Genomic DNA, 26,177 nt, shown 5'->3' with positions numbered 1-26,177 from the left:
TCACAACACAAACTGTTTTCTTCCACAGGTTGTTCTTGAGAAATGCTGATACAAGAATTCAAAGGAATTAATATAATGAGAAATAATCATTACTATTCAGCAGCTATTGGTATAAATCAGAGTTCTGGATGAAGAACGAGAAGTGCAGTAATTTTAAGGAAAGCTTTTTAAAAGCAAACAAGAATATGTGAAAAAAGAACTAATAGCAGCTGTGAGCATTCTAGGATTTATAAGCCTTCCAGGACACTGATATTTTCATCTTTGCCATCTCTGTTAAGTAACTTGCTTTAGCATAGCTTCTGATTACAAAGCCAGAATGGGACAATTGCAAATATTGCCACTTGCCAATCCTACCACACATGATGACTGTTCAACACAGAACTTTCCTGGTTCATATGGGGTTCTATGATATATTGAATCTCTTTCATATAATCACACATACACGCACACACAAAAAAAAATGAAGATTTACTATTAAGAAATCAATAAAAACTTGAATATTTGAATGCAAAGGATTCACGTCAAAGATCTTTTAAAATCTCAATAAACTTTTTCCTCCTGAAAATTTAATCACATATTATGACTGTAAGCAAAATATCTTTTATGAAAGCCAGTTCCTATTTTTGATCCTGACAGAGCTCTGTAGAGTACAAGGATGAGGAGCAAGGAATGTCTCCTTTCCATACCTCAATCCACTTTTACTTAGAACAGGAAAATTATTGTAAGCTACTTCTTTAGTCACACCTTTTCAATATTATTTAAAAACTCAACTTGCCAAGAAACCAGTTCCTCATCCTCTCTGGACTTTTCGCCCTTTCTCACTACCTCAGGCAATCGACATTATTCTGTTTAGTTTTCCATGTGAAATATATACATGTATATAAAGCTACTAATCTTTATTGGCATCATATTTGGTTTGAACACCTTAACCTATTCTTTTCTTTCTCTTTTGGCTCCCACAATTATCTGCTTATTTGAGATTTATAGTGGACCAACCAATCTAACTTTCAATAAAGGAACCATAATAATCCCAAACTTACTACCACTACCTAACTGCTATCTAGTTTTTTAATGTATTTCCCATTGTGTCTTGTAACAGCTAAAGAACACATAGAGTATTGAAAAAGCTGTAGTTGTAGACATACTACTAGCTTGACCTCAGCAGTTTAATTTTAAAGCCATTGCTTTTAAATTTTTCATGCTTAACCATTTTCATTCTTAGGCAATATCATTATAAATTGGGTAGAGTAAGAACCCCATAACTCCATAACAGTAAGAGGTTTTGAAATACTATGAATTGACAAGGCACCTTTTTTCCCCTGCAAGATGACTATTAGCTCTTAGATAATGCAAAGAACTTAAAAGAATCTGCAGGATCTTCTTATTTCTCACTGTTTCTTATATCTAGGGAGAATAAGAATTATTAAATATTTTAGTCCCCCACTAACCTCCAAATTGCCTGTAGTACACTCATTTCAGACCATAAGCCAGGTGAAAAACAAGATCACTTTTAACTGTATTGCCAAGTCTTTCACTATAAAGCATCAAATGTAGTCTTTGTATAGAAAAGTGCCCTCCTGAGTGGCCTAGATAATGGAAAATAGTAGGTACCCAACATTTCAGTTTCGTTTGAAAGTCTCTTACATTTTTCAAGTAACAGCAAGTTAAAAAAATGCCCTTTTTCCTTAAAAATATTTAGTGCAATGTAAAAGGCTGTTTGTCTGCATTCTCACTGAAGGCTGGAATAGAGTTGTACGTCTCCCTGGCTATTAAATACAAAGGCTGGATAATTTCAAACATATCCATATTAAACAAAGGGTTCCTGACTTTTAACTGAGTTCTTAGCACTGTGACAATGAAGCAATAAATACCTTCTATTCTTCTCACTCCTCTAAGCTACTTTCTCTCTTCTTATATATCCATAAGAGAAATGAGAACAAGTTTTTAGCATTTAAACTTTTCCAGATATGTCAGTGTCACAAAGAATGTGTCACAAGCAATGTGTATTTGGAGCTGAGCCAAATCCTCAACTAAGAAAAGCAGTAGATGGGGTTAGTGGTAGCCCGTTTATTTTGCTGGCAATTCATTCCATAGTAAACCAGCTCTATTCACCAGCCCATGAACATCACATACATTTACACTCCCATTTCACACTGCACTACATCAATCTAACACCATCTCTCAAGGGGAACTGTCTATATGCAGTCCAAATGGCTTTTCAGATGAAAAATAAGGGCAATGGCCTTCTGTCTCAGGAGACTTGGTTCAAACCCTTGTTCAGGTCACAAGTTAAAATTAGTTTGGTGCTCTTGTCCTTCCTTACATTTGTGCTCCTGACACAACTGCTACTCATTCAGGCACAATGGGGTGTGACTGGCAGTCCTGGCTCCAAGGCAGGCTGCCCATGGCTACAAAGGAAGAGGATACTGCTTGTGATGTGTGTTGGCATGGAGAAAAAAGGGAACCCGAAAGGGGATGAGAAAAAAAAGAGGGAAGAACTCAGGGTTCTCATTGGTTTTGGCAATATGAAAAGCCAGTTTCTTTCTACTATCCTAGTCTTTTTTTTTTCAAATGGGCAGCAAACAGATTGAGGCAGAGCTGTATTCCTGACTTTTCAAAGTGAAGGGCCTTCTTATGTGCCTTGGTTCCCTCCAGACCACACTTAACATCTGCAGTTCCTCACTGCCTACTCACACAACAAAGTGAATGGTTAAAATCATACTTTAAATATTCTTGTGACCATGATTAAAGAGCCATCGTTTTTCAGTCCTACATACTGAATCTTTGACATTCAGAACTACCTGACAAGGAATGGCCACCTGTCAGGAATTGTGCAACAGAAACACTGTCTTGGACTATTTACCTCAGGCTCTCCCTGGTTTCCAGCTTTGAAGATACTCAGTCAGCTAGAAGGAAAGACAGTCTAGAATCTTGTTACTCCTGCCCAGAGCTGTCAATCCACTCTAACAATGAAAAACATCCTTTACTTTGTTGAACATAGCAGTAAATCAGTGCCATCTGCATAGAACACAGCAGCACCATCTGCATTATGAATGTCTCACTGAAGTTCATTATTGCATTATGCCTATTCAATAGCGAGAAATTGCCAGAAACTCTGTTGCACACTCAAGTGCATGTTAATTTCTAGTTTCTTCTACTTTCCACTCTACCAAACAGTTTTCCTAGACATATGGATCTATAAAACATGGACAAGCATTTATAAGCAAAGTGTGTTTTACACCTAAATCCACATAACAAGCTTATCCTAACATCTCCAAAATGAAGAATTTAACCACAACATAAACCCTCATGTGTTTATTCACAACCATATTCCTGTGAGATAAAGCAGGGCTGTCCCCACATTACAGATGAAAATTGAAGTGCAAGACAGAATAACTTGCCCAAACCTGTACAATAGCCGTTCTGTGACAAAGCGCAAATTTGAACAAATCAAATTCTGGACTAGCTACTTTTACACATTTCTGAGATAAGCTCCCAGTAAAAAACACTAAATACCCTTTTCTCAAATAGGATATGATGAACAAGAAAGAAGACATGAATGGCTAAATTATTTTAAATGGCAATTCAAAAGCATGTAAAATAAAAAAGCATCTGATAGCTACCGTGAAGGAAAGAACAATGTCCAAATGAATAATTTTTACAAGCATTTGTGCTCCTCTCTATGATGGATATGAGTTTTGGGGAGCAGGGTACGACAAAAATATGGCATAAATATAATTTTTTCCCCAAAACTGCATTTCCTTCAACTGAATTTTATTTCACTTATATTCCCACTTGACCTGTACATGTCTAGATATAGTTTCCTGAACAGAACTTAGAAAAAGAATGGATGCTTGTCATATTGGTTGCCACTCAACTTTGGTAATGCTCCTGTATCTAGCCAGCTGATGTCTGAATGCTTAACTATTCACTGCAGGTTTGTGCACGCCACTATCGAAAACATCGATATTGTAATGTGTAATCTGCAATTAATTACATGAACCACTGGATATGCCACTTACACTAATTAAACTTCAATAGGCACTACTTTGCAATACATGGCTAGTTCACGTGCAACGCATTTTCTTAAATAAGGCACTTCACTAAAGGATACTGCCAGGATCAGTGAAGGGTTTCACCATCAGAACTCCTGCAATTTATAGCAAAGGGAATACTCCATGTTAATGGTTGAATACCTGGGATTGCACTCAAACTGTACCATTTGGTTACTATCATTACCTAGCTTGGCCTGCTAGGCATAATCAGACAATATCAAAATTCATTTGGGGTATCTAGGCTAAGATGGTAGGTTTATTCATGGACCGGGGCTTACAAAAGTTTAGGAACCCACAGTCATCCCTCATAAGCTTTTGTAAGACCAGCTTGGACTTCTCTGAAACTCTGTTCTAATCTTACTTTGAAACTAAAGTTCCATATTTTGATGTGTCATTTTTCTTTATTATGAACATTCAGGGACAAATTTTCCAAAAGTGTTTAGGCACCTAGTGATGCAAATAGGCAGCTTGTTATTTTTCAAAATCACTTAGGCAGGTTAGACAGCTAAATCCCTCTTAAATTAGAGAGAGTCAGGCATCTGACTTAGGCACTTAGAAAAAATTTAGCCAATGCTTATTTGCATTTTCAGGCTTCTAAACATTTTTGAACATCTGTATGATAGGTTTTGATTTATTTAGGCTAGTTCCCAGTACATTACTTTCTCTCACCTGACTGAAAGAGCATACCTCATTAAGCAAGTTACAGATTTTTCTTGCAGACCATGTTAAGAAGACAAATAAGTGAAAGAGATGACAAGGTTGGGGTTTTTTTTCTATAATTTAATACTTTTATTTTAATTTAAATAGGAAAGGAGGCATTGTGGAATAGTGGATAATGTAAAAAGACTTTTATTCTAAAACCTACTCATTCACTCAATGAGCTATTTAATGGCATTTAATTTTGTTTAGCACAAAATAGAATGAGGGTTTAAAAGCTAGCAAAATACAAAGCACTAAGTGTATAACATGGTCAGATTATTTTGCTTATCTTAAAACAATAAGAAAAATCAACCCCAAAACAATTTCTCCACAGCTAAATGTCAAATTTGCCAAATTTGAGTAAAATTGTAATTAAATTTCAGAAACACATCAAAAAGACCTCATTTTATTATAAAATATTTGTCTCTCCAGATGCTTGGTTTATAGTTTTTCATTGAATGAGAAACTTTAGGTTATGAAATATTTAACCTCTGAAATTGTACAAGATTGAGATGTATATGTTTTAACCATGAAACTATTCATGTTCATGTTTCTTATAGAAAATAACAAAATATTTTATCTTGTTTATTTTTAAGATGATGTTCTATGGAAAAGGGATTAATCAGGGTATGTCACAATACAATGGGTCCTTTACACCAGCTCAACAGCTTTTGAATCCACTACCAAATTTCCACAATATCTGAATTAAAACAGATGAGATCTCAAAGAGAAGTTCTTAAAAATTCCATGAAAATTTTCATCTGATTTTCTTGAGACTTTATTTTTGGTTTCAGATACATGTTTTTTAATCTGTGACAATTCTGATTTTTTAATTTTCATTTTTAATCAAAAATACCCTCAAGCATTTTTAAAATACCCTAAAGAATATCTGAGATTTTTTTCCCAAACTGTTATTTTGCCTCCTTTATAAGAAGATTTTTTCCAGTATACAGTTCTTTTCACTAGAGAAAAGGAAATGAAAGATTTGACTTCCTCTGATGATTCATAATTGTACATTTTGTGGCTTCAATGACAAGATTTTTTTCTATTTTAACAGGCATTAATTTATCAAAGGAACACAAGTCTAAAGCTGTCTCCCTACATATATATGGTGCAGTTTAACTCAAGGTACAAATTTAATCTTTTCCCATCTTATGTTTACATAAAGGGAACAGTGAGGTCCAAATGTAAGACGTTACATATTGTAAAATAATAATCACTCTAATGGGTGGGTGCTGAAGTTGATTACTGACTTAAAGCTTGTAGAATAGATGTACCAGGAGAAGGGAAGAAGCAAGGAAAGATACATTGAATATATCAAATTTGATCAGGCAAATGCATCCCTCCAGGCTACTTAGCATGACCTAAGCTTTCCATTGGGAAACCAGAGTTCAGAATAGGATTTCTGCAATGTAATTTCAGGTGCAAAAAAGTGACATAATAAAAAAAGGTTAGAAGCTATTTCTCATGCTGTAATTTGCATGGCTAGAGAAGCAAAGGGCAGGAAATGTCCACAGCAAATCTATAGTGAAATAACTTATTTCATTCTGCTCAAAAGCCTTTAATTCCATTTGCCCACATTTGTATAGTGTGGTCCGAAGATCCATCTTTAATTGAGTCATGTCTTTGACAGGGACAGGAAAATCTGTCGAAAAATTACATAATCTAGGTTTCCCTTGAAAGAGTTTAATTTGCTTGAGCCAAAGTATTTGGGTTGAAAACAAGTTTCTATAAGATTTATAAAACTACTCTCTTTCACTGCATCTTTTCACAGAGACCCCACTTCGCTAATACAACGAGCAGAGAGACAAACTCCAATCAACAAATCATTCAGCTATGAATTATTAATGTATACAAGCATGTAAAGGTGTATTTTTATAGATATTTATGTACACACACACAGAGATATGTGCACATGTGAAAAGCTGTCCCAGAACATTTCAGTGTAAAACTCCATACAAACCACTGTAAGCAGTAAGCAGGACAAACAACAGAAGACATCCTGAATTTACAAACCAGGCTTGGGAAAACATGGTCAGTGCAATGAAAGGTTGGAGTTAGATGTTCATGAGGTTTTCTCTTAAAAACTTTGAACAGCAAAGCATCAAGACAAACTGTCCCTCCAGTTTATATCTGGCAAACACAGATGAAAAACCCTCACCTTATGACACAGACATTGACCAATTCACCTCAAAGTATGAGGCACCAAGGTATTACAATGAAAGATATAAAAACCCCCATGGTGTCAGAAACTGCAGATGCCTGATGAGAAGATTCTGACAGTTCTTTTCAGTGATGAAGATTTATTTGGAGGTTCAGGTATCCCTAAGTCTGGAAGCTTGTCTGGACCTCCGCACTTGTGAATAAATACAGGATTTCCATCATCACATGAAAGATAACACAAAAGGATGGAGGTAAGGAAGCTGTGGTAAAGATGAGAATCTGATGGTATTTTGATATTCTGCTATTTATTTCAGAGAAAACCCAGGAAACAAAGGCTGACAGCTTGTTAAGGAAGCAGAACTTAGCAAAGACAAATTGCATTCCCTGTTGAGATTGATGAAGATTCTAAATTCAATACAAGGTTTTGGTGGAAAAATTAATTTGGCACTTATTTACTACCATCTGTTTCAGATATTCCAAGTGTGAGCAAACAACCTATCACTGACATGTGAAGGATTTGAAGCTGTAGAAGTAAACAGTATGGAAGACGATTGCTGCCTTCAGGAAAGACAATCCCTCTCAAACATACCACATTCTAGGCCTCAACCATGAATTAAATATAGGCTAAGTTGGTTAAAAATACCAACTAAAACTGTATCATTTCAAACTTCAGCTACAACTCTAATACTATTTGACTGCATTTGACATGTAATAGCAAAATATTTGAAAATAAAGGGATTGGAAGAATGAGAAACAAGCACAGAGGAAGCATGCTTAGCATGCCATAGAAAAAAAATCCACATTCTGAGCATGTTTTAAAATCATATTTAAAATCGTTATTTTTATTGAGGTTCACAGAAATTGAGAAAATGCAGAATTTGTCCCAGTGACAACTTCTTCAAATATTAGAGAGCAGCACCACATTCTCCCCACTAGTCTGGCTTGGTATCAGAAAAAATGATCAGTCCCAGCCCAGCCTTGTGCTACGTATCAGGCACAAGAGTTTCACTCCCACAAGGGTGAAGAAGGGGAAAGGGCTGAACACATTCTTGTCCTCCTGAGTGCTAGTGCTCCTCTTTCTCCCCCAGTACTTCACACATATCCCCTTTCTTCCCTCAAAAAAAAAAGAAAAAGAAAAAAAAAAGAGGAAAAGAAAAAGACTTATTTGTTTTGGATTAATTGTGTGTCTAACAGGTAATTTGGGTGCCAACTGCTGCTCTGGGTGCACAGAGAACTGGTTGTCTGGGAACAGGTAAGGCAGTGAGAGAAGACAGAGGAGACCCCAAGAAAGATTTTTCCAAGGGCTTCACTGACCTTCATCTTAAACATTAAGTGATATTACAAATGGCATGTCTGTATCATTAAAGATTTAGCTGGCAAAGCCTTATCACACTCACTATCACCAATTTTAATTTAAATTAGGTATCCAGGTTGATGAAATATATAAAAGCTATCCAAGTGAAAAAGGAGCAGTTTTATAATTTCAGAAGACAAACTAGAGATTGCATTTGAGGCTACCTGGTGGGAGTTTGGGGAAAGGTCATGATTGGCTAACAGTTTTGCAGATAGCTGAAGTTTTGTGCAGTTCTTGATTTAGCGCCAAAAAAAGGAAAATGAACTCTAACTACCACTTGTGTGGACAGATTTCCTACTCACAGTTGGGCCTGGTTCTCAAGGAAATGCTACTTAGAGTCACAGATTTAAGAGTTGGGGTGGGGTTTGCTTGTTTCGGGTTTTTTTAATAGCTCTCTGTTCTGTGAGAGATAATAGGACCATCAATTTTTGTGTGCTTACTCTATTTCAGTGACCAGTGCCAAAATTACCTGGAGTGTAAATAGGCCACAATCCCATGGACTTGTAAATGAATGTAATGAATCTGCCAACAAAGCTGAAGTTAACTGCCCAGCACATACTTAACAGGCATCTAGCGGTAACCAGACATCATATAAGCCACATCTTGTAAGAGCAGCTTACAGATCACAAAAGTGAATCAAAAATTGCCTGTGTTAGAATTAGGGGGCAAATTAAAAAGGGGATATTATGATCATGATGACAACAGAAAGGCAGCTCAGAAAGTTACTTCAGATTTTATCTTACTGTCCTACAGTAAGGCATCTTCAATTTCATTTATTTTGCTTTTCTTTCTTCACAATGTCTCACCTATTTCTTTTTACAGCACTTCCACAAGGAAAAAGAGTAAATCACCTAATATGTGACCATCTGACTTTTTTTTTTTGTAAAAGACTTCTAAAAGGACATAAATGAAGTCAAGAATTTTAAGACTAATAAAACTTTTTTGCCACCTTTAATAGAATTCGATTCATGCCATACACAGTGCCATACAGAATTCAATTCATGCCTGATTGAAATATCAGGTGTTTCTACCCCTTCAGCTGAGGGGTGTCTTGTCTGTTATTGGACTATTTTTGTCCTTCAGTTTTACCAGTTCCAGACACAGCTCATAGATCACATTCACTAAGGCATTCAGCCATTTAAGACACTGCCAAATTGCACTGCTTCAATGCAGAAGTTACTTGGCTTAGATGTATCTTAGAAGTTAAGGTTCCATTGTCACATTTTTCTTTTTCACCTACAAGTAGTTCTGTTTATTCCCAACTCAGCAGCCAAGCTATTGATTAAGTTGGCTTAGGTCAGTCCACCCTGCAGTTCCAGCCTCAATCCTTTCATTGTTTTCCAATAGCTTGCTTTATTGATTTAATGTTCTTGGTTCTGACTTTAGAATCTTGCTTTTAGCTTTAACACTGTCCTGTGTTCCTTGCTCAAGTTTTATTTTACTGTTACCTCAAACTGTCCAAAGAAATTGCAGTCAAATGTAAAGATGCATTGGCTGAGCTAAAAGGGAACAAACTAAATTAGGCAGCAGTAAAAAGGAACACAGGGCCTGTCACAGACTAGTTTCAGAGTACATATTTTTCAATCCATGTTCATATTATGCAATATCAAAAGCCCTCTTCATAACAACCATTGTACCCTTTCTTCCACTCTACTAAAACTTTCGGGAATCACTGATCCCCTCTGCATAGCTGACTTGGTGGCCTTGGATATCTGAATTCCTAAAATATTTTCTATTTATGTGGATTAATTAAAGACAGCAGTCGAATTTTTTACCATGTCATATCTTGTTGAATTACATTTGTGCTGAGAAAATGGTAAAATCTCATTATTTCTCTGGAGTAGAACTTCTACACTCTTTGTCCTGTGGGGAATCAGGCATACAAATCAGACTTGAGGTGTTTCTGTGAGACCCCCCCACCTGTAAATCTGAGGGCAGAATGGGTCCTCTACAAAACACATAGTTCCAATATGTGAATTTGTGTTTTGCAAAAAAATCCAGTGGTAGTAATTTTGCAGTTCTGTATTACGCTTCTGCAGCTGAAATTAGCAGTCTGTCAGTGCATTTAGTTTGTTCTATTTATTTTACTGAAAAAGCATGAAAGATTTGTGTGTGAATAGTTCTAAATATATATTTTTTCATTGAACTAAAATATTGTTTGGGTTGGTCAGTAAAAGCTTTCAAGAAATGTATGCTTATGAAAATGTTTATTTCTGCAGAAAGAAATATTCCATTATTTGCGTAGTTGACAGTCAGCTTTGTTGTAGTTCCAAATGAAAAAGGGAGTATGCTGATTAGAGAAAATACAGCTATGTTCCATCTTCCTCCCCTGCTTCAGTAAGAGAAGAGCATTTGCATATTAATTCTAGGACTGAACAGCTGCATTCCCTAGAAAGCTCCATTCATTGCAGCACTGAGCCCCTGAAACCAGGCAGGAGGGAAAAAAAAAAGGAAAAGAGAAAGAAAGAAAAATAAAAGAAAGAAGTGGGAATAAAGCTTAAGGTAGATAGAGACTAATTTTGCAGTTCTTTATTTCCAAAAGGAGTACTTTTCATTTTAAAGACTGCACATAGACATTTCCATAAGGCCTATCACAAGAGTATTCCAACCATCTGACCGGCACAAGGAATACTCTTATTTCCATTTCACAAAATGGCAAACAGAGGCATAATGGGATTATTTACTAGGCTTCAAAAACTATTCACCTACAAATTTAAGTCTCTATTCTGTGTGAGAGCCAGGTGATTTGCCCAGGATTACACAAGACCCATGGCACAGTCAGAAATAATTTCCATCTCTAGCTCCCACTTCCATGTCTTATCCCTCACAGTACAGATTCATGCTTGTCTTCTCTACTGTTTTGTTATATTACATAACTTGAAAATATACTGAATGCAGAGATACAGAGTTGTTTTGACAAGAACTACAACCAAGGCTTTGGTTTGTTCTGCTCATCTGCAAAAATTGTGAAGATGGAAGACAAAGCCTTCTGTGAGGCACTGAGCATTAATAAGTACCATAAGTTGCTATGTTTGAAGCACAGAATAATATTGACAGCAAGAAAAAAAAAATCATTAACTCCTGTCTTAGATGGATGCCATTCATGTTTTCTGTGAACTATGTCTGCAGCTGGTGATTGCCTCTGTGATCAAGAGATGTAAATGAAAACAGGTAGCCTCCCATAGTGCTTCAGAGAACAGGATTGGTGGGAAGCAGGAAAATCTCTCTTCACTCACAAGACAATCTTCCTGGCATCACACACTTAATCTACACTGGCATCACAAGTGTAAAATCAAACCAGAAACATATTAGAACAGACCGGCAGAACTTTTCTTGAGGAGGGTCTATTAAAAGAGTAACACTTGGCATTCGAAAACACAAAATTACTCTGCTGAAGGTCCAGTCCTGGACACATTTCAGTACCAACATCAATAAGTCCAAGGAGATAAACAGGGACTACTTTTATGAGCAATGAAGCTGTAAAATTCCACAGCATATTTATCTAGTTTAAGAAGGTCTCCTGCTTCCAAGTTACTTTGGATACTGATATCTATTCCTACACATACAGATGCTCCAGAACCACTTGGAAAACTCAATTAATGCAATTGCACAGTCTAAAAATAACTCTCCAAAACACTGGTTTTGATTCAGTCTGTTTGAATTCAATCATCAACACCCAGCTTAATACCTACAAGCAATGGAAGCAATGACAAAATTCTTCATCACAATGTTTCAAAGGTTTTTTTTGAACAATTTATCAATGGTTTAGGGAGAAAAAGAAGCATTATTGATCTTATTAAATATCATAAATGCCTCCTGACCCTAAAGTTAAGGAATTAGGAGATAGCTGTTGTACACAAGAAGTAACTAAATGTCCTTAGCAGGTTACATGCCTCCTCCTCAGCAGGGTCACAGGCACCAACCATATTTGCCTACTCCCCCACCCTTGGAGAGCTCTTTGTGCATCACAGCCTGCAATGCATGGTAGAATGCCATCTTTTCTACAGCTCACTGAGTCCCATGCACAATATCTGATTATTTGCTTTCTTCAAAAATGTGTGCTATGCGCTAGCAATAAAAACTAGGAGCTTGCTCAGCTGCCTTTTGGAACTTCCAACAGTGTTTTTATAGAGACTTTTGCTTAGTTCTCCTCCCCCATGTGTTTTTCTTCTTCTAAATTAGAACTTAATGGAACTTTTGAAAGACAGAATCCTAAGTTAAAGGCAAAGTAACATTTTTAAAGCTTATTCACCTGCAGCTATGAGATCACACGGTAAACTACCAGGAACTGAAATCAAGCAGAGGAGAAATGTCAACTCTTAACAGAAAATTTATTTGAAAGAATTGTGGTTAAAAAGAAAGAGAGGGGAAAGTCAATAGAAAAAGAACTCTAGCATTTCTAGAAATGCTACCATTTTATGTCAGCCATCTAAAGGACTCACATGAGCTTCTACCTCACAACAGATTACATGATTTGTAAAGAAAACATACTTGGTCTTTGCTTTTTTTCCTTTCCTCCCATTTTCTAAGAAGACTTCCTGCTCAACTGGCAATTAGCAAGAGCATTACCAGTGTATCATACTGTGTTCAGGAGAGCAAAACCAGCCATAGAAGAGAAAAGTCATACCTTCTGCAGAGTTCTTTCACAAATGGTTTTCATATTTGCTGGTTTTCACAATGCAGCATTCCATCTCCTGGAGCATTTCATTGTGAGTAAGAAAGGTTGCTGTGGAACTTCTGCCTTGTTAACCAAAACAACCAGGAGCCAACGGGCCTCAGCTCAAGGCACCCAACAGCCATGGTGACATTTCCACAGTTCTGTCCTTCTTCAGCAGTACCCTGTAGATTTAAAAAGAGCTGCAATGATTGTGACAGTCACATTTGAAAATAATTTCTGCAGAATTCTACATTTCTGCAAAGCTCTTCCATGAATTTTCTGCACAAAATAATTTCAACAACTTCAGCCTAAATATGACAAGTGCAGGAACTTTCATCAAAATGCCTCAACTCTGTAGAATAAGCCCAGCTTGAAAAACTTCAGCATCAATTACACTCTAAATACATAGAATTTTAACATCTGGAGAAAACTTGAATTTTCATCAAACATAAGGCTCAAGTGATGTCTGACTGAGCAGTTCAAGAGGGCTTTTTTTAACTAAAATACCAAAACATATGTTGCCAGGAATTTGGCTAGATATAAACATTTCCTAGGACATTTAAATGAAAGATTTTTCTTGCCCAAAGTACCTTTTTCATAGTCACAATACCAGCCCAGGTCTAATTAACAGCATTATTTCACTAATTATGCATTTATTGTATAACTCTTTGAAGGCAAACTAATACAAAGAGAACCAGATTGATTATTTAACATAAGTTATAAGGATAAAATTTTATGTATAATCAGGTTTCTACAACTATATTGACAATAGAAATTTTAGAAGTACACTAATATTTAAAATCTTGAAGTACATCTTCAAATATTCTTCATTAGTTTCTAAAAGTATTAATTTTACTTAGGAAGTCAAGAGGTCATGGGCAAGTCCCCAAAATTAATTTTGTTTATTTTTGGGGTTTGCTATGCTTGGTTTGGGTTTTCTTTTTTTTTTTGTTGTTGTTGTTGGAGGGGAGGACTTGACTTTTCTTATTGCCCTCAAGAAAAAAGAATGTGCCACCTATTGCACAGTTTCACATCTTAAGCTTCTTGACACCTTGCAGGTATACCCCACTCCTAAAAGACAAGATCAAAATTGTATGATTTTAAATTTTTTATGTTTTTATACCTTTTCTTTCCTGGGCAATTCATGTTTAATATATGTTCCAGGTGGTTGAAAGAGAAGTATATAGTTTGGCATAGACCTACCACACACTTTTGTCTTGCTCAAGACAAGCATACTATGTTCATGTCCTTAGCTTAGCTGAATGGCAGATTTATACTGATGTCAGAGAATGAGCAATTAAAAGAGTTATCCTTATCAGCAGCCTTACCTGAATGATATTAGAGAGGGCCAATCACATAAACCAGGACTAAATTCCTGCCAGGCTTTTGAACTGAAGCCATTGAGCTGACTTGGCTTTATGCACAGAGAATTAACGACAAACTAAACACCACTTTGCTGTCACAAAGCAATATTTTACTGCTTTCCCCTGACTAATCCAGATGTCCTGTATTTACCTGTTTTGGCAGAGAGGAAGGGACTGCTTGAAGCACTACCTTTCTCTCTGCTCTGTTGCCCACTTTCATATGCAGGACAGTATCACACCGTCCTCAAGCTAAGGGATGACTTCTGGTCAAACAAGCATAACCACACTTTCAGTTTGCACATGAAGATAGCTGGCCATAAAACTGGGATCTGGAAACAGCACAACTGCCAGGAGGCAGAGAGGGTCAGCTCCATCTCAGTGCTGCTCTGCTACAGTTACCTGGTAACCACAGGGTAAACATGCATCTCCCTTTCAAGAAATTGCACACATACACTTGGGGCTTTTTGGTTTATTGTTTTCCAGGCTTAAATATCAGACTTTACAGTCCTAAAACTTTGGAAAAAGGGCTTAAGAGAAACCAAACAAACCTGAAAGTTCAGGAGACTACCATATATACACATACACACATACTAGTTGATAAGTAGAACCATGGCAAAGTTTTCAGTCAGAGTAACACCACTCTAGGGAGCTATAGGGTCAGGAGAGATGCACAACCCTCAGCATCCACATGAATGAGCCTGTTCTGTTCAAAACCTGCTTGTCAGGTACCTCACCTCTTTGTTTAACCAAGTTCATGGTGTCTGAGCTGTACTAAGTGCCAGGAAATCACTGCCTGGGTTCATGTGCAGATCAAACATGTCCCCAACTGACTTTACCCACCTCCTTTCTGGGCTATTTGGTTCAAATCAGTGTTCTAAGGACTCATATACTTAAACATGAATAAATAGCAGATAATATCTTTCCTATCACAATTTTCATACCAGACAGAAATAACTGTGCTACACACACATTGGACTAAAATCATTCTGTTATAGGAGGCTGAGGGAAGATATGTAAAGCAAAAACTACAGACAATCATATAAAGATAATAATCATATAAAGTTATATAAAGATTATGAAGTCCTGGTACTACTCGTGGCATTTGTGCCACTGTCAGCAAGTCAAGGTTATGGTTGTGAAGCAGCCTGAATTCAGCTGAAACATAAAAAATAGAAAACTTACAAATGTACTGGAAACACAGACAGGTCTTGAGTTTAATCTTGGTATGATAAAGAGATTTTGAAGTGCCACAGAGAGTTATAAAGGACTTTAGAGTATAGCCACACACAGTTTAAATGCTACCAATGCAAAAAAAAAACTTTGAAATCCCTAGATAAGAAGAACAGTTAGATTTGAATTTATGCAAATAATTAAGCTTGCTTAGTGCTTTAGAAGTAATCAGCCACAGTAGTAGAATTCTGACTTAGTGAATTATCTTCTGAGTTGCAAAGTGCAAAACAGATTATATGCTGAGGCACTGCAGACAGGTATTTCTCAGTGTTAATTCTCTTGTAAACATTGGATATTTCTGTAAAATGGACATATTTTGATCCCCTCCAACTGACTCATTACTGTCCTAAATCATTAAGGTTTAAGAAAAAAAACACTATACCATCTATAGTTACCTCCCCCCAGTTAGTTTTATAAGGGTAGGAATACTTACTTGAAAGCAAAAATCATCACAGTCTATATGCCTGTAAAATCAATGTGCTGTGTCTTCCCCAGTCACAAGCTTCAAATACCCCCATGTTCCTATTTTTCATGGATTCTTATTCACTGGAAATAAAAGATCAAACCAAATTTGGAACTGAGCAAATTACCTGGTTTCTGTGTACAAGGTATAAAACTGCAAAAGGCATTCTACAGGTGAATGAATATTCTCCCCATTATTCCACAGAAATGTGTTTAACTTTGTGTGAAACTTGACATCAAACTCAGATTTTGTTACTTAGTGAATAGTAACCCTGCAGCCTTTGCCAAAACATGATCAGATTTTCTCACTAGATTACATATGCTTTACATTACTGGAAGTCATAGAATTCTTTTAAGCATATGAGAGTATTTTAATGCTAAATTACACTCTCATTAAAGTGAAAGGATTATAACATAAAACATCGTGCAGATGCTATGTAAAATTACTGAGATACATCCCAAAACAAGAATGTTTTTTCTCTATTTCTTTTCTCCTTAAGAAAAGTATAAAATCTCAACCTGTTTTTAGGGATTCCTCAAGAATACATTACCTGCCAGAGCACTCAGGTCCAGCTGCTGGGATAAATGAAAGCTGTCTTATGCTATGCTCAATTATCCTTGTGCTACTCCTCATTTTTCCTAACACATTTTTTCCATTTCACGTAGAGAAAATCTAAAGTACTGATGTTTGTGGAAAAACAAAATAAAATTAAAGTCAGACTTTCAGAGCCTAATGAAGCAAGCAGAAATAGAAGTTAGATGTGGGTGTTTCCCAGGCATACCATGTTATTCCTGCCTGCCTAGCTACTCCTGCCTGGAGTGCTGGCTTTGCCAATGTACTCTGTTTAAATTCAGCATCTCTTTTGCAAGAAATATTTTGCAAATGCAAAACAGTTTATGTTTATTATTTTCATTAAAATACAACATGTGATAAACATTTTTATGGTACTTTGACCCAGGATAAGTTGATTTCCAATATAATAGGAGAATAAGGCAGCAACATAATAAGGAGCAGAAAAAAAAGGGAAGTATAGAAGACCTCAACATATCTGAATGTCATTGCAAGTATATGCTTGCATTCCTACACTACATAAGATTTGATTCTAGAATTCTTTATCAGTCTCATAGTGTAGAAAGTTTAGTGATACTAAAAGGAAGTCTATTACACTGAAGGGATATTAGTACCTTCTGAGAACTCAAATCCAGCCTGAAAGAAGAGACAGATCTTACTCATTTAATTCTTTTTGCCCTTATAAAGCAAGAAACTGTGATATCAAAAGAGGTAAACAGGACTCCCAGCCTCTGAATTAAATCTCAGGAAGCAAAGCAGAGGGTATCTTATCACAGTTGTCAGTGACAAGGCAGAAAGAAAGCCTGTAGGCCTGGTTGTACTGCTGCTATCAACTACAAAATATCAGCAATTTTAAACATCTGAAGTACATGGTGTTGTATTTTAGTACTGCATATATTACTCCTCTATAACCATTTTAAAATAAGTCTTATCTTTATTTACTTATCTGTAATCTGAAACAAACCGTGCTGCTTGCTGTTGTACAAATAAAAAACCAAAAAATAAAGGACCATAAAAAATATTCTTCCATTCCTAAACTTTGCTTGACATAAGGCTCTGTATTTATATTCCTTCATGGTCCTCTGAACTAACCTGCCACAACATAGCAACACAAATGACACCTTTTACTGAGCTTCTGAACAGAGTGATCTGTGTCACAAATAAAACTTACACTTTTCCTTCTGTCACAAAACACATTTGATTGCACTCATTTGGTGCTTCCCAGGTCCATCTACATCTCTCAACATATCTAATCTAAATACTAGTGGCTTTGCAGTCACCCTGTAACACTACTGCAAAACAGAAAAAGAAAAATCCCTCTTGTAAGCCTGTATAAGTTTGTAAAAGCATCAGAGGCCTAGGATGCGCGACTCCATCACCACACGGCAGAATAACTCCCACCATGGTTGCCCTCAGAGTTATTTTCAGAAGGATACTCCATTTCTGATGGCTGTGTGGCAAAAGAGAATATGATGGCAGGTGTCAGGGTGGCTCAGGACTGGGGAGAAGCTTGCATCACAGTTATTTTGTGAAGACCTTGGGGAGGTCCCTGAGCCCGAGGCCAGGCCATGGCACGCGGCCCGTGCCACAGGTGATGGCGGCTGCCGCAGCCCCTCACGCCAGCCCCTCTCACCAGCCCCTCCTGCGGCAGCGCCAGGGGCTCCTCACGGAACCATCTGGGACTTCAGGGAGGAGCTGTTTCGTACAGGACATGGACAATGCACAACTGCACATTACTGCTCTGTGCTGAGGTAATTCTTTGCAGGCCACACCATTATTTTCTGAAGGAACACATGGGGCTACAGCATTGCAGCATCACGTTCTTTTACATTTCCGGAAAACTTTTCCTCCTTTTTAATTAAATGATGCTCAAGCTTCTTATATTCCATATTATTCTTTTGCTCTTCTGTTGAAGAGCACTGAGCTGGCCTTGCCATCATTTCTATAGTAGACTTTCATACCCACAATGTGGTTTAAATAACCATGCAAGGGTGGGGGGTGCTGTGCCCTGGTACAGTCTCTGGGCCAGCACAGCTTCAAAGGCCAGAACCGAGTGCTGCCTTTCTCTGCCCCAGAGAAAAGGGGGGAGAGACAAAAGTCACAAAACTTGTTAAGAAACCTCTCAAACCTCACATCTGCTAGTTATATAGATCCCTCTACAAGAATACATAAACACCAAAGTCCAGAATGGCTGAGGATGGAAAAGAAAGGCATGTTACCTGTTACCTCTGCCACAAAGAAAAGACGGCGACAGGTCTTTGGTCTTTGGCATGGATTTTAATGCTTTAAAAACTAAAATCATGCTGCTTAGAAAATAGAATGAGGAGAGCATAGCAACTGACCATTCTTTTGCCTCAAAAAGAGCAGAAAAGAAAGAGAGGCCCCTTTCAGGCTGTAAACAGAGCATCTGTACAAAAAGTTTTAGTTAGCAACCAGAACAGCCAACACTTATATGCAAGAAAGAAATTCCAGCTTGAAAAGCCAATTAACTTCTCTTCCTACTAATAAATTTGATCTAACCCAAACCAGATTATTTAGTTTGATGCTCAGAATTTTAATATACTGACTTGGAAGTCTGACCTCTAACAGGTTTCTAATATGTCAGCTCATGAGGTCCATCCATATAATTTTCTAATGGTCCAAATCAATAGGATATTTTTTGCTTGTTTTAAGTTGTGCAGTATTTTCATGCTTTAAACTGCCAGACAGCTAGATCAAGTTACAGATGTCATTCAGTGCAAAACACACCTCTTACAGAGGACAGTCACAATAAAACACCTCCTCACACATACTGAAGAACCAATAGAAGCATAAGTAAAGCACAGTTCAAGGAAATTTAAGTCTTTTAAGCCTCTCTTAACAACAAACATTTGTGTAACATCAAAGAAATACTTTTTACTCAGCCAGTCTTTTGTATCATTCACAGCACATACATGCATTGAGAGGTAAACTATACATTTCTAAAAAGATTTTTCTTTTGTTTTACAAATCCTGTGACTTGCTCTGCCTACTGTAGCACTCGAGGCATGTAGTGTCAACTGACAGTGCATTTCTTTTTGTACTAGTCCTTACCTTATCCCATCTACCTGAGACCAGAATATCAGGACTTTTATTTGTTCACATTTATAAACAGCTCTCTGGCTAGTAAACAGAAGTTAACTGCGAGTAGTTCCTGACACAGCAGACACAGAAAACCTATAGAAGAGTAAAAGGGTAGCCATCTCTTCTGTTCTGTTTGGCATAGGTGGTGTTTCAACTCCCTCTAGCAAGTATAATTTTGGATTAAATAGGATGGAAATTCATAACCATAAATTATTGCTGAGTTCTCAGACACCACAACATGAACTAAGCTTGACATTGCCATTATAGAATCATAGAATACTTCAGGCTGGGAGAGACCCACACAAGGATCATTGAGTACAACTGGAAATCTGGAATGCTTTCGTTTGTACCACAGTGCTTCACAGAGGAAAGAAAAAATAAATTTGGGCACAGCGTACTTCCTTAAAATAGAGTAAGAAAACATACATTTTTTGTTGTGTTCATTGTTCTTAGAACCACTTTCTCTGTTCCACCAAATCCGTTAAATATTACTTTTGCAAAAACCATAGTGACATTGTTATTACACCCTTGAAACAGAAAATCTTTCAGCAAGTGGTAAAACCTCACTGTGAAGAGCAAACAAAAACTATGGTTAATTTTATAATTTCCCCATCTGTCTTAAAATTTATTGCAGGCTCTCCATTATCAGTGATAAGACCCACACCTCCAATAGCTCACTTCTATAAAGCAAGGCTCCTGTTCAAAAAACTGCTTAGATAATCCATGTTCAGAAATTAGGTGGGGCTGAAAACACAAGGACTAGAGGGAGTTTGACATGCAAGATAATGGCCTGATAGCACCTTCCTTTTCCCTTTCCACTACTGCTACTATTTTTCACACTTAGTAGTCTTTAAAACTGTCCCTCAAATCTGGATGCACACTGAAGGAGGGATTCTGCTGCAAAACAGGGACAATACCAGTGAACAGAAATTAGGAGATAGCAAAACAGAGGCAAAGGAGAGATGCACGGAGTTCTGTGGAAGGAAACTTGTTTCAAAATTCCCTTTGCTTAGTGAGATGTTTATGGCTTTGGCAGTCCAAGACAAACTCCCCATCTTACACAAACATCATACATGCATTGTAGTTCTGTAACAACACCTTCAACATAAAAACCAGAAGTTATAGGAATGGAAGTACACCACATCTTAGTTCTTAATTTAAAAAATGAACAGAAGCTTTTGCCTCTCCTTTGTCATAGAATAAAAATAAATACCCAAACTTCAGGTTCTGACCATCTTTACTATTCTCTTGTATATGCTAACTAGAAAGTCATAAAATACATTAAATCCTTTGAAGCTGATCTCCTTCATCACATTAAACTTGAAAATCAAATGTTATGGACATATTATAAAAGAAAAATCAGAGGTTTGTATTTCCTCATTCAAACCGATACCAAGAAAGCAACATTGCTGATTCTAAACAGTAACTCGAATGATAATTTAAAAATGCCCACCAATACTTGCAAGAAATCAAAAGCAGCTACAGTATCTCTGTATTGAGCAAAAAGAAACAATAAAAACAGATGTTAGAGCAGACAAAATATTCTGGCTTTAGGAAATGAGACACAGCAGGGATCACAATATTTTAAACGGTCACTACTTTTTTTTTCTCATTTAAATAATGCATTCTCATATTTGCAATCTCCCTCCCTTTGCCTTGGTGATCACACAGACAAATTATATTTTTTTGTCTTAATTAGTGCCTTCAAATGAATTTACAGAGATACGTTGTAACAGCAATAACCCAGCTGCTAACACCAGAGTCCTCAAAAACATTTAGAAGGAACAGTATGGACTTGCTAATTTATTTAGTTTTGCCAAAAGAAGACTAGCACCAGCAGTTCTTCCTATTCAAGCTTTCCTTTTCTCAAATGAACACGTACATGAAAAGCAATGAGACTGTAGAGAAATGCAGTCTGAGTGGAGGACATACAAGAAGTGACTAGAGACCAATCAAATGATACAACTGCACCTATTTCAGTGATTTTCTGCATCACTGTAGTCCTCTCCTCGCCTCTGATGCAGCATTACAAGAGTTTTCCCATATTACTTCTTTGCACATGGCTGGTACCTCCTGTAACAGGTTTAATAAAATAAGATCTCTGAGTTACTGTACCAATTTTATTCCTACTAGAGAGGTATCATCTTCCAGTGGTACATGTATGCCCAACATAGGAGTACATAGAATATGAAAGAAAGCAATAGACTCCAATAGGAGTGGAAAAATGCACAGAAAAATATTCCCAGAAGATTCCAATTAGCAGCTTTTTTCCCCTTCTGACTAACCTAAGGAGAGCCAATTAAGCATCAGAAGTAAGAATAATAATTGAACTTACTGGAATACCTATGTACTAAAGAACCATTTACTTCTGTCAGCAGAAGACTACAACCAATTAGATTTGCAAAAATAGGTTTGAATTCCAGCCCTTTCCCCCTTGAATAAGTCCAGTATACTTGTTGGAGCCTCTTGAGACACACAAGTATATGGAGCAAATTTTCCTGATGTGTAATTAAATTAACTGAAATAAATTACAGCTTTAAACCGTTAATAAAATAAAATAAATCCCAAACAAAAACCAGTTTTTAGGGTTCCATTCTTTCTTTGTATCATCATCTGAGGGGCTTTCTCCTCTGAGCATCTGGGAGCCATCATGTCAAGCTCCGGATATTAAATGTACTCGTAGTTCTCTGCAGGCCTAATGAGTTACAACAGAGGTCACATTCTCCACTGCCCAAATGTAATTTGAACAATTCCTCACAACAAGAATTGTGACACACCTGTGTATAAACACTTCTGACAGTAAAACTGACAGTAAATTTTGCAATTTCTCTTCTTTTTTACAGCAGAAAGATACAGAATAGCAACCCAGTTTCCCTTATCACTGCTACTATCTGTGACTTTTTCCCATTTACTGCTCCAAGTAAATTTTTCTGAGAAAGTTTCATATGTTTTCACAGTAAAAACATAATACACAAGATGTGAAATATATTTTGAGAGCTGGGAAACAATCCAGCTGCTTCTAAGTAGTGCTCCTAAGTCTTGAGATAACAATGGGTTTCTCTAAACTAAAACCAGTGTGTTGCCTTTCAAGTAACTATTTATTTTTCTTTGTTACAACAGTGAAATTAAGATTCCCCCCCCCCCCCCCCATACTTCAGGGAAAAGAAGGAAACAAATTCAAATATTGTTAGATTAAATAAAACATTTCACATATGGATAAATGCTAACTTTCTAGCATGGCAGGAGGACAAGCTGAACAGGATCATTTCTGCCAAAACCATTAGCAAATTGCCTTACGGTGATTGGCTTGGCTGTGAGTCTTAGGTTTTATGGGTTTGGGATTTTTTCCCCTCCTCTGTTTTGTTTTGATTTTGACTTTCTTTGAGGATGGAGATGTTGGATAGGGGGAGGATCAGGGAGTTACATTAATCCACACATAGCTTGTAAGTTAAGTCATTTCTTCTGGATATTTTGCTACTTAAGTACATCTGGCTTTGTTTAATGTCAGTTTTTTAACTGAACCACATTTCTGCTGAAGTAACCTACCATACAGTAATGAAAAGCTTGCAGTAAGCAAAGGCTAAACACAATTCATCCATTTCTGCCCATTTCACACTGCTGCCATAGTCACTGACTGTGTAAAAGGGGTTTTGGAAACCAGCAAGCCAGAAATGTTACAAACATGCATGCATGTACATACACACATATTTTCACACCACCTATCTCTTTCTGGTTTTCAGCAAGTGCCCGGCTTTTTTGCTGTTTAAAGAATTCTTCTGCATTCTCAACTACGTGACATCATTTGCCATTATGTATATCCCCTGCTGGAAAACAGCCAGCACAGATTTTTCTGAGCCCCCTTTCTCCATCTCACCACAAACTCAGTTTCAAGCCCTTCCTTGAAATGCTTAATCCTTCTGCTATTGTGAACTGAACATTAGGGAGGAATCTGAAGCCATGACAACAGCTTGCTTCCTGAAGACTCTGCTCTGGGCCACTCTGGAGGCATCCCCACTGCCCAGGCCAAACAGTTCAATGCGCTCAATTACACAGCTTCTCCTCTCTATGGAGCGCTGCATTTAATGCTCTTCATTTAACAAAGGAATCTCAAAGTGTCTGAAATTTGGGTTCACCTCTGTTAAATGCATGGATATTCAGCACTTTCTTTGGCATTTCCCAAAGCCTGTAAAAGCTCCACCCATCTTTCCAATTTAAGTAAGAGAAATTGGCATTTTTGACATTGTAAATTCTGGAGAATGAAGATTGTGTAGAATTGTCTATTTGCAGCATTTAGAATCTTGTGTTTGGTCAATTTCCAAATGGTTCACACTGTATAAGTTTAATAATATTTGAACAGAACAAAAGCAATCAACAAAATTCAGACAAACAGCAGCTTAAGAATAATGATAAATAAAAATAACAACTGCAAAAAAGCATAACAATGAAGCCTGTCACCTCAGGTTCTAACTTCTGTGGCAGTAAGACAATAGTCCAGAATAGTGCACATTAACAGATGAGAGGAAATTCTTGGATATACAACATGTGATTTAACCTGCAGAAGCTACCAATATATGGCTTCACTAAGGCACTTGGCCTTCCTGAAAGGATCACATACATGTAAATCCCAAGAAATACATAGGGTAAAAAACTACGAATGTGGCAAACCACACACATCATCATGAATAGAGATCCATTTTTTTTTCTAGTAAAAGCAGTCTTTATCTAACCCATTGAATATTAAGGATAGTAGGTGTTTGATTTCCCATCCCCCCCCCCCTTCCCCACTGGCTTGAATAAAACACAAAGTGGACAAGAAGTATTTTGTGAGAACTTTCATGGGTTTAGATCAATTAAACTCAGAATAGAAACTTTCATCTAGATTCATGGGTTCACTAACTTGAAGATTCTGCACCTAAATATGATATTTGAGCTACTGAACTAACAAGACAACATACAGAGTCCTATCAGTCAGCATGAACACTCCTTTTAAAAATCATGAAAAAACAAACACTCTAAGCAGCAGAGATTGGTGGAAAACTGGGTATCCCAGCACTAATGTCTTGGCACTGAAATCCAAACAGAAGTGGAGAGGCAGTTGACTTTTTCAGAGCCTGACTCTGGGCAGCATGAGACTGAGGCGTGCACAGGGCGCTCTGCAAACTCTGCTGGCTGCCTGCGTTGTTTGTTCTCCCTGTGTAAGCAGCACTGAAACGAACACTCAGGAAACACAAGCTACAGGCAGTTGGTCGGGGAGAGAGCAAAATCAGGATATGTAAACAAACTAATGAGATCAGCGCAAGCAGCAATTGCACACTGTGTTTCAAGATGTGTGTAACTTCTTTGGTAATTTCAGGCTGCCCTTACAGCATCTCTGGTCTCCTCCTTCCCACTGGAGCTTCTGGATCCCTAAGCAGCACAAGTAGCTGAAATATTTTGGCTACAAATCCCCTCCTCAATAAATCTTGTTAGTAAAAACATGTCAGCATTAAAAGTTGTCTATCACACTATATAACTGCAAGTGCACTCTGCAATGTTTTCAGTGCTTAGCAAACAAAAATTTTGACATATTTTATATTTGTGGATGTGAAAAAGATGTTCCTTGACATTCCATCTCTTTTTCCCAAAACTAGGATGCCAATGATAAGGGGGTTTGTTAACACTGTTTCATTACATACTCTCTTGTCTCCACTGACAAAGACTTCACACGGTATTTTCTGATGACTGGAGGACTGGAAAAAATTCCTGACTACAGAAGGAAAGGCACATCACTGCATAAAATGTCTTTAAGACAAAAAACAAAAAGGAAAAAAAAAAGAAAAAAACATCAAACAAATCAAACAAACCCAACAAAACCTACCAGACCCCTAACATTTGGGTGCTGTAGCTGCTCATACAGGTGTGCCATCTTCCCAGGGGCCCTGTCTGAAAGCAGCAAGACCACACTGTAAAACTTTTTTTTTTTGCCTGTATATTTTGCCAGTGGATCATATAACACAATGAATAGATAGAGCCTGTGGGATCAACAGCAGCCAAAAAAAGTGCTTCTGTCATTCTTCCCTGAGTAAGGGACATGAGTAAGCCCATTCCACTCCTCATCTCCAGAGACACAAGGACACAGAAATACAAGGTGCAATGACATCTACTGTTTCCAGGTAAAAGTGATTTTCTTTTCCCAAGAACAGGCACAACACAGGCATAGAACAGCAACATTTCAGCTTACTATGGGGAAAATGAAGTTTACCTATAACCATGTGCATAATTATTAGAAGACATTTATTTCCAGATTGTTATTTTGTGGTATACAATCATGCTACCTGTGGAAAAGCATTTTCATTTACAATATTTTGTTAATTTCTACCCCACATGCAGGCACACTCACTGTCACTCATACTGAAAAAGGCAAAAAAAAAATTAAGTACTGCATCTGGAATACTTACCAGTCAGAAATTTATTTCAAAATACTAACATAATATTTAAATTATTAGTCTGTGGACTCAATTCTCTCTGAAACTAACTTCTT

At 37.2% G+C, this 26,177-nt stretch overlaps 1 long non-coding RNA gene across 1 annotated transcript in view; it reads right to left on the bottom strand.

Annotated features, from left to right (window-relative positions):
• Positions 1 to 26,177, bottom strand: part of LOC135449670 (uncharacterized) — an 88,021-nt gene that overhangs the window by 41,238 nt on the left and 20,606 nt on the right. Inside the window, exons 2-3 of the long non-coding RNA XR_010440815.1 lie at positions 15,956 to 16,068; positions 12,899 to 13,110 (exon numbers count right to left, since the gene is read on the bottom strand). This is a non-coding gene — a long non-coding RNA (uncharacterized LOC135449670). The remainder of the gene's footprint in view (positions 1 to 12,898; positions 13,111 to 15,955; positions 16,069 to 26,177) is intronic.

Source organism: Zonotrichia leucophrys, chromosome 6, assembly GCF_028769735.1.
Source record: "Zonotrichia leucophrys gambelii isolate GWCS_2022_RI chromosome 6, RI_Zleu_2.0, whole genome shotgun sequence".
NCBI classification, from domain to species: Eukaryota; Metazoa; Chordata; class Aves; order Passeriformes; family Passerellidae; genus Zonotrichia; species Zonotrichia leucophrys.
Note: the sequence above shows the minus strand (reverse complement) of the source record. Positions and strands in the feature narration are given on the sequence as shown.